The sequence below is a fragment of the Dermochelys coriacea genome, chromosome 1 (assembly GCF_009764565.3).
Source record: "Dermochelys coriacea isolate rDerCor1 chromosome 1, rDerCor1.pri.v4, whole genome shotgun sequence".
Taxonomy (NCBI): Eukaryota; Metazoa; Chordata; order Testudines; family Dermochelyidae; genus Dermochelys; species Dermochelys coriacea.
In genome coordinates this window covers 5,592,188-5,599,944 of record NC_050068.2, presented here as the reverse complement: position 1 = coordinate 5,599,944, position 7,757 = coordinate 5,592,188, and the positions used below count along the sequence as shown (strand labels likewise).

Sequence of the window (7,757 nt, the reverse complement as noted above, 5' to 3'; positions counted from 1 at the left end):
GCGTATCATGCACCTTAACTCAACCCTTTAAACTAGCTGAAGACAGTAATAAAGTCTAGAATGTTGAGGGTGTGTACAATATCTCAGTAATATTGTAGAGTTGTAGCCCTGCTGGTCACAGGATATTATGGTTTTGTCTACACTGTTAGGGGGCTTATTCCTTCACCCACTTACTTCCCTGGTCCTTCTCGCATGAACAGACAGCAACAATACCCGAAGTCCAAAGGTGCAAACAATTCAATGTTTATTGGGGTGAACTTCCAGCAAGCATGATTCCAGTTTCCTTCCTTAATGTCGCCCTTCCCAGCTCTGACATCACAGAGCCTTACACCTGTGTCCCTGTTCCCATTCCTGCCCTTAGCAAAACATGATTCCACTTCCCCACCCCCATTCCCTGTTCCCTTTCCCCCCACACACACACTTCCTAATTGACTGCAGACTCTATAGTAAAACTTGAGTTCTGCTTAGCTATACCTTAACCAATCATTTTACTGAAATTTAACTAACCAATCCTAACATATTGTAACATGATTATGTAACCAATTATATCCCACCACCTTAATTAGTTTACACCCAGCAAAATTAATTATACAGCAGACAGGAACAATCACAGAGCCAGACAGAGATTATACAGACAAACAATAGGGAAATGGGGACTACAGTGATAGAACAACACAGAAATGAGGATTTCACATCCCAGCGATTGATAAGTCAGTTCTTGCCAGACAGGATGCTGTCAAACTGAGTTTCCTTTTACATCTTCTAGGCTCTTCCCTTTCTCAGGAGGCGATGGGCATTATCAGGACAGGATCGTATCCTAACAGCCCAATAGCACCTGATTTCAATGTGACTAGGTTGGAATGTGAGAAGGTGATCGGTCGCTTCCCAGCTTATGGCTGCCTCTGCTGCTTAGCCAAAGGCCTTAGCCTAAGCACAGGGCCTCAGACTGTCACAGTAGGAGAAGGACCTTACACCAGCAGACAGTGATTTTGATTTCTTTTATACCTCTATAACTAGCCAAGTGATAAGAATACACCTAAATTCTTAGAGTATAGGCCTTTATAGACAGGCCTGAATATCTATATCCTAACATACATCGCCACTTAGAGCGCTGAAACTTTCTTCACTCAGGGGTGTGAAAAAACACCCCCCGAGCACTGCACGTTTCAGTGCTGTAAAGTGGCAGTGTAGATAATGCTACAGTGCTGGGAGCGGGAGCTGTTCCCCTCGCAGAGATGGTTGTATTACAGCGCTGGGGGAGCTCTCTCCCAGCGCTGGAGCTGCAACTACACAGGCCTGCTTAACATTGGCTGTGTAGACGTACCCTTAGAGAGACAAGGTGGGTGAGGGGATGTCTTTTATGAGGCCAGCTTCTGTTGGCAAGAGAGACAAGCTTGTGAGCTTACACAGAGCTCTTCAGGTCTGGGAAATGTGCTTGGTCACAGCTGAACATAAAGTGGAACAGAGTTAGATTAAGTAGTTAGCACATTTCAAGGGACTATTCAAGGTGAAGTGGCCTGTCAGCACTTGTCCAGTCACGCCATTTCACCTGTGGGTGAACGCTTTTCACAAAGCTATCATTCTCTATATCTGTCCTGTTCTCATCCTTAATGGAAACCTGCACAACACCTTCCGAAGACAAGCAGCAAGCTTAAATTCATAACTTTGCTAGACACTAAGGCTATATCTACACTACAAAGATAAGTCAACCTATGTTAAGTTGACTTGTAGCCACTGCATCATTTACTGTGGTGGCTGATGTCCACACGACTCTCCTGTTGGCGGTGCACGTCCTCACCAGCAGCGCTTCCACTAATGCATCCGATGAAGTGAGCTGTAGCTCACGAAAGCTTATGCTCTAATAAATTTGTTAGTCTCTAAGGTGCCACAAGTACTGCTTTCCTTTTTGACTGTAGTGAGGCAGTGTGGGGGACTGAGAGCTACTGATTCATTCTCAGCGCTCTCCACTGCCACCTTGAGCCTGACCCAGCCTCTGCAATCTACCTGCCTGACCCCTGTGTTTGCTATCTCTTAAATTCCATGCACCCCAACAAACCCCTGCTCATACCCGCCATCTTATCAATGGCCACGCTCCCCCAGGTTGATGGGCATTTAAACCTCCCGCTCTTTCCCTTTTGGCTGCTGCGGCTGCAGGTCCAAGCAGATGGCCGTTCCCTGGTGAGCTTTCTGTTGTAAACTTGAGGGGGTTTATTTTTACTCTCAACTTTTCCAAACTTCATGTTAGTCATCTCCCAGGGTGCTTCTATGGCCATGTCAGCCTAGAATCTGAGTGCCTCCCAATCTGTAATGTATTCATCCTCAGAGCACCCCTGGGAGGTAGGCAGTGCGGTTATCCCATTGTACGGATGGAGAACTAAGGCACAGAGGCCAAGTGATGTGCCCAGGGTAACTTAAGAAGTATGTGGCTGAGCAAGGAATTGAGCCTGGGTCTTATGAGTCCTAAGTGCATGCCCTAACCACTGGGCCATTCTTCTTCTCCGTGCTTCTTAACCCCCATGTTCTGCTCTTCTGGCAAGAGGTTTGGAGCTAAGCATCAAAGAAGAGCCATAAAGTCTAATGAAAACAGCAGTGTTGTCCAGAACCCGTTTAGTCAATCTGATTTCATGAAGCCACTGTGGTGCTGTCATTTCCTATGTCTGTGCCTTTGTCCTATCCCCCTGCCCCCTTCCTCTGTGTTCTCTTGTTGCTTAATTTAGATCAAGTTCTTCTGAGCAGGTACAGTCAGAGCTTTCATCATCTGAAGGCCAGAAGGGACTATTTTGCTCACTTAGTTTGACAGCTTTCATAACATGGGCCCAGATAATCTCATCCAGTAATTTTTCAGTCAAGCCCATTACTTGTGCTTGAACTATCGCAGCTCTGTTAGAAAGGCGTCTGTCTTAACATAGAGACCGCAAATGAGGGAGACTCCACCTCATTCCGTGGTAAATGGTTCCAGTGGAAAATTGTCCTCGCTGTTGAAAATGTGGACGTTATTTCTAATCTGTTATATGGTGCCACGTAAATACTAGGTATGCCGATAGCGCTGTCCCTATGCAGAACAACTCCCTGGCCACACCTGCTCTGGGCTTTGACATGAGGCAGTGGAGCTAACTGATGCATAACTTGCTCAGGCACGGGTTGGGACATGCTGCAAACAAACCACTGCTTGGGCCTCACTTTTGCATCTACTCAGGTATGCAATTGGGTGTGCAAAAATCCATGTGTGTGACATACGTGCACTTAGCTTGATTGCAACAAGTGTGTAAATAGGCAGTTGGATGTGTATCTGGTTACTTCCATGCAGGGTGCCAGCCGTTTGTGGTCAGAGGATGTGTAAATCATGCTTGTGTCTGCATCTGTGAACACAGGGTGAAGTCCACCCTGTGTCAGTTCAAGGCCTAGGCACCACTTACAGCTCCTGAAAAGCTGCCACTGCGTGTGTATCTCTTTGAGCTGATGCTCCTTAATTTACTGACAAAAAAACCCACAGTGCTCTCGGCCTATCAAAGTCCGTGATCAAGTGTCTTGATGTTTTTGGTCTTTTGGCCCTGAGATGAAAGCCTTGTCTGTGTCTCTTGGATCGTGAAGTACACACATTATGTTTTAAGTTATATCTTTTCTTATCAGTTTAATAGCTGATATATCCTTTATTTGAGGACTGTATATTAAATTGATTTTTTGAAACGGGGATGGAAGAGGTGCTGACCAGTACTGCTGCCAGCCTCAAAGCAGCTGTGGAAGAAAGAGCTGGTCTTTTTTCCAAGGATTCTTTTCTATTTCTTTTCCCTTTAAAATAGCTTTGCATTTTTAAAATGTCCTTGGTTCTTACAGTAAAAGATGCGGAGAGCGCTTTAGAGAGAGAGAGAGAGTCAAGAAGTGGCCGACAGGAAATAAGGAAATACCCACACACAATGCCCACCCTCCCTGCACAAAACTCTCATCCTTGCTCCTTATGGAAGAGGAGATTGACCCCACAGAGAAGACAATGACTGCCCAGTGTCCCTTAATTAAGCAGAATATGTCCCCCACCATTTAAGTTAAAACCCAACAGTGCTGCATAAAGTTGGGGCCCTGTTGTGGTGGGTGTTATTTAGATGCTGTGCCAGTTTCGTCCCTAGCATAGCTTCCGGTGGCTAGCAGGGCTTCTTACAATTCTGAATAGTGGAGGTGGCTAATTTATTGACACGGAGCACTGATTTACTGGACCTGAAAAAACTGAGTGCTCTCCTATTACCTCCACCGGAGTGGCCTAGAAGGAAATGAAATACAACTCCAGTCAAATGCAAAGGAGGTAATGCAGCTCCTGGCAACACAGAACACTCTCCACATACTGGTTTGACTCTTGACACATGAAATGCTCTCTTCTTCCCACCCTCAGGACGTTGAAAGGCCTTTTAAAATACAGATTATGCAGCCCCCTGCGGCATTGAGACTGACAGGCTGCATAGTTACAGTTCTGCTTTCAGCCAACTCATCAAGTGTAGTTTTACAGAGTCCTAGAGCCTGCTCCGGCAAAAGGGCATGGTCCCTCGCCTCGGGGTGCAGAATGCAAGGGGGAAGAACCAACCCTGACTGTTTCCAGTTATGTGAAAGAAAACAAGTCCTCACTCTGCGTTTGTCGGCAACAAGTCAGAGACACTTTATTATGCGCAATTGCAAGGGAAGACTGTGGTCAGACAGGGGGTCCCCCATCCTTGGGCAGATCTTTGCCAGATAAACAATTAGGGCAAGCATTTATACCTTCTGTTGCATGGAATAATGATCAGTAGCTGCATCTTGTTTATACATATTCCTTTCTGATATCTTACTTTTCTCAGCAGTTCCGGCTACAGTCTGTGTTCCATTCTTATATAACACAAGGTCAAAACAGCATCTCTTACAGATTTTCCCACTTGCCCAGGCCCTGCCTTAAAGTCTCGCATTATTAGAGTTAGAGTTGGCCTGACTCTTGCTCTATTCCTAAGAAAACTAAGATGTCTGTGTCCAAATTCCCTTTATCCCTTTTTCCACTTCCACAGTTATTTCAGGCAACATGGTGTTTCAGTGAAAGCTTTTTAAGTGCCGTTCACAGCAGTGGCCTGGGATGAGATCCGGTGCATCCGGCTGTCTCTTCTGCCTCATCTCCTCAAACATTGTAAACCGGAAAGGAAATTTTGTCTCTGAACGCTAGGAACCTGTCTGCGCCTTACCATTGAAGATGATCCTATTCTACATTTAATTAATCGGCATGGCGGCTCTCTGGGCCTTGAGTCTCAGCCTCATGCTGTTTGTAAAGACCCCAGCAAATGTTGGCTGCTGTATAAATAAAATAACAGGCAGAGCTGCTCCAGGGCCTTGCAGATAGTGATGGCACACGCTAAAGAAAGGCGTGCTGGTTCCAGGGAGGGGTCTCGAGATACCAGAGCGTCCATGTACACGCGTCACTGGGCTGCTGTGATCAGATGTATGGTCTGTCCGCTCTGAAGGTCCCAGCCCTGCAAGGCGCTGAGTGCCTCCAGCTCCCAGCACAGTCACGGGGAGTTGAAGGTGCTCAGCTTCTGCAGGAGAACGATTCCTCTATTACCAGTTACACCTCTATTCTCCAGTGCCCTTTGTGGCAGTTCCTATATCCTCTTTCTTGGCGACGGAGGGCAGAGCCTTGTCATCCTGAGCAGGGAATGCCTTATGTGGCTCAGCACCAGCGACTTGCCTTCTCCTGAAGGACCTCAGGACACGCTGCTTGATCTCCTTCGTCCTCACACCGTAAATGATGGGGTTGATGGTGGATGGGAGCAGCAGGTAGATGGCGCTCAGCAGGTTATGCATGTCCTGTGAGATGGCCTGGCCAGCCCGGTACGCGATGGAGGAGAAGAGGCAGGAAGAATATATGAAGAACATCACCAGCAGCTGGGTGCTGCAGGTATGGAAGGCTTTACGCCGTAGGCTGCCTGAGGCGATTTGCAGGGCCGTGTGGATGATGAAGGTGTAGGAGGCCAGGATACAGACTGTATCGAAGATGATGATGATGGCTCCCGCCACCATGCCCAAGATGCTGTTGTGGGATGTGCTTCTGCAGGCCAGACTCAGCAGAGCCATGTGCTCACATGCGAAATGCTGGATGACATTGGACTGGCAGAAAGGCAGCCTGGAGGCTAGAATGACCATGGGGCAGACCACAGAGATGGATCAGGGCAGCGAGGGTCAGCATTACCAGCAGGCGCTTGGACATGATGTTAATGTAGTGCAGCGGCTTGCAGATGGCGACGTACCTGTCCAGAGCCATCATCAGAAGAACAGAGGAGTCCATTATGATTATCAGGTAGATGAAAAACATCTGGGCCAGGCAGCCAGGCAGGGAGACACGGCTGGAATGGAACAAGAAGCCCAGCAACATCTGGGGCATGATGGCGTTGGTGCTGCAGAGACCCACGGCAGAGAGAAGCGAGATCATCAGGTACATGGGGGAGTGAAGGCTCTCCTCCACCCGAATGGTGTAGATAACTGTGCAATTTGCCACCACATTCACCAGGTAAAGGCAGAAGAATGGAATGAAGAGGAGGCGGTGAAACTCCTGCAGTCCAGGGAATCCAAGCAGGATGAAATCTGTGTAGGAGAGATTCGCTTCTGGGCTTCGTCTCTCTCCTGTCATGCTGGGGCTGGGCAGTGCGGGGATTGCAGAGCTCTGAAGGGAGGGATGCCATCTTTCCAAGTTAGAATATTTCTGACATGTTATAATAGCTACAGAATGAATGGCTGGTTTGCAGAGCGGATCTGTCTGCCTTTATAATGCCCCCATGCCTGTGGTATCTCAGCTCCAGTATCCTGACAACATTATTAGTATTAACATAAGAACATCCCTACTGGGTCAGACCAAAGGTCCATCTAGCCCAGTATCCTGCCTTCTGACAGTGGCCAGTGCCAGGTGCCTCAGAAGAATGAACAGAACAGGTAATCATCAAATGATCCATCCCCAGTCACTCATTCCCAGCTTCTGGCAAACAGAGGCTAGGGACACCATTCCTTCCCATCCTGGCTAATAGCCATTGATGGACCTATCCTCCATGAATTCATCTAGTTCTTTTTTGAACCCGGTTATGGTCTTGGCCTTCACAACATCCTCTGGCAAGGAGTTCCAGAGGTTGACTGTGCGTTGTGTGAAGAAATACTTCCTTTTGTTTGTTTTAAACCTGCTGTCTATTAATTTCATTTGGTGATCCCTAGTTCTTGTGTTATGAGTAGTAAACAACACTTCCCTATCTACTTTCTCTACACCAGTCATGATTTATAGACCACAATCATCTCTCCCCTTAGTCATCTCTTTTCCAAGCTGAAAAGTCTCAGTCTTATTAATCTCGCCTCATACAGAAGCTGTTCCATACCCCGAATAATTTTTGTTGCCCTTTTCTGAACCTTTTCCAATTCCAATGTATCTTTTTTGAGATGGGGCGACCACATCTGCACACAGTATTCAAGAGATGGGCATACCATGGATTTATATAGAGGCAACATGATATTTCCTGTCCTATTATCCCTTTCTTAATGATTCTTTGCATTCTGTTCGCTTTTTTGGCTGCTGCTGCTCACTGAGTGGACGTTTTCAGAGAACTCTCCACAGTGACTCCACGATCTCTTCCTTGGGTGGTAACCGCTAATGTTGGGATTGTTGGGATTATGATTTCCAATGGGCTTTATTTTGCATTTATCAACATTAAATTTCATCTGCCATTTTGTTGCCCAGTCACCCAGTTTTGTGAGATCCTTATGCAGCTCCTCGC

At 47.0% G+C, this 7,757-nt stretch overlaps 2 pseudogenes; one reads left to right on the top strand and one right to left on the bottom strand.

The window, feature by feature from the left end:
- Window positions 1-3,594: 3,594 nt before the first annotated feature.
- On the top strand, window positions 3,595-3,766 carry LOC119850267 (annotated as a pseudogene).
- A 1,811-nt stretch (window positions 3,767-5,577) lies between these two features.
- LOC119848053 lies at window positions 5,578-6,631 on the bottom strand (annotated as a pseudogene).
- Between the last annotated feature and the right edge of the window lie 1,126 nt (window positions 6,632-7,757).